Raw genomic sequence first — 1,806 nt, forward strand, 5'->3', positions numbered from 1 at the left:
CCCTGACCCAAAGCGGGAATGAGGATGACTGCGAGGGGGAGACCCTTTTTGGGGACTTGTTGTCTCTCAAGATCTGTATCTCTTGCCTGCTTCCCCAGCAGAGCTGGCCTGGTTAAGGCATCACTTTGCTAATCCTCTGTGTAGTCCTCTCTGGTGCGAGGGTCTTGGGGGTGCTCCTTGCTGAGGGATGTGTACAGGCAACCGAGAGGAGGGACTTTGCGGAGAGGAGCTCTGCTGATCTTGGGGTTTGGGGGCCTTGAGTCTCAAGAAATGCTCCCCAATGAGAAATGCTTGTTGAGATCATGTCTTGAAGATGTCTGATTTGGTGGTGGCATCGTGGCTTGATGGCTTGTGGTGCAGCAGATGTGCAGCTCTTCTGGCACCTTGGGTCTGTCCTCTACATTTGTCTTCTGGGTATTTCTGTGCTCAAAGACCCAGACTGACTTTTGTAGCCTTCTGCTGAAGAAATGGGGTCACACATGGAGTAGTTTGACAGACCGGCTCAGGTGGATATTGCTGTGACCAGTCAGGCTGTCCCTGTCCTGCCTGGCTGTCAATTGTGGCCGGGAGGGAGTGCGTGCCTGGGTGTCATTGGGTTGCTGCCCCTCTGGGACCATGCTGGGCCCCACTTACTGCTGGGGAGGGTGGTTTCACAGCAGGCTTCAGCTGGGTGGCTTGGGGAAGGCTCGTGGGGTCCTGCTCATCTCGCTGCAGGAACCCCAGTCACAAGGTGACGGGGACAGCTACTTTCCACAGTGTGGAAAGTAAAGCCAGGCAGATGCGGTTCAACTAGCCAAGTCTGCTGAGTCCTATAACTGATCTTGTAAACATTTCTTGAGTTAAACCTGGTGAAAGACAAGTCCGAGCCAAGATCTTTTAAACACAAGTTGGGTCCCAAGAAATATTGTTTTACCTGGAGCTCCCAGAGGTACTGTTGTGGGTTGAATTGAAACGGTGTTGGAACCAGAGGGGAATGTTGTTGTCTTCTGCCTTTGCAGATAAGACTGAAGGCATCTTGCCAGGAGCCTGTGGGAAGGACCTGAATTGTATATAACTCTACATCATTTTAAAATGAAAAGTAAACATGCACAACCATAATATTTGCTTGTACTTGTCTCCTCCTTGATAGATGGAGAGAAATTGCTCTTTGGCTGAGTTCACCAGCAATAAAACCCTGCAGTTTACTCATCTTCATCCCAAGCCTGCAGTGAGTGGGAGGGGCCATTGTGATCTCCAGTTGAATTTGTCCTCGTCACACCCGAGGGGGAGCGCTGAGGGTCCTGGGGACTTTTATACCTGCCCAGGCCTATGGGGAATCAGGGCTGGGTGCCAAGGCAGGGACTGTGGGACTGAGCTGGGAAGGTGCCTCCTGGATCAGGGTGGACCTCATCATGCTCTTGTGGTGTTGGCGCAATGGAGATCTACCACCGTTTGGGAGAGGCGAGAGCCCTGTCTCTCTCCTGGCTGCTGTAGCTTCAGGCATGGCATGGGGGACAAGGGGTGCTGGCAGGGGCAGGAAGCAGTCCCGCTGGGTGACAGGGAGGAGGGACCCGGACTGTGAGCCACCAGCACTCTTGCTGCATGTTGGTTGTAGGCTCGTGGGCTCACCTGCACCCTCATGGGCAGCACAGGTACAACAAACGCAAGCCTGAACTGAGCATTTCCATCATTACAGCAGGAAATAGCAGTAACTTTCTCTGCTGAGCGGTGATGACAAGGCAAGCCTGTGCTTGTCATGAGCAGAGATAGGGCCATCAGGGCGACCAGGATGTGGCTGGGGTGGGATGCTGGCAGGGGCAGGAAGGA

General features: G+C 53.5%; 1 long non-coding RNA gene across 2 annotated transcripts in view; it reads left to right on the forward strand.

Annotated features, from left to right (window-relative positions):
• The window catches only part of LOC103916580, a 26,112-nt gene that overhangs the window by 16,519 nt on the left and 7,787 nt on the right, over positions 1-1,806 (forward strand). The gene's annotated exons all lie outside the window — the stretch shown is intronic.

Source organism: Pygoscelis adeliae, unplaced genomic scaffold (genome assembly GCF_000699105.1).
Source record: "Pygoscelis adeliae isolate BGI_AS28 unplaced genomic scaffold, ASM69910v1 Scaffold245, whole genome shotgun sequence".
NCBI classification, from domain to species: Eukaryota; Metazoa; Chordata; class Aves; order Sphenisciformes; family Spheniscidae; genus Pygoscelis; species Pygoscelis adeliae.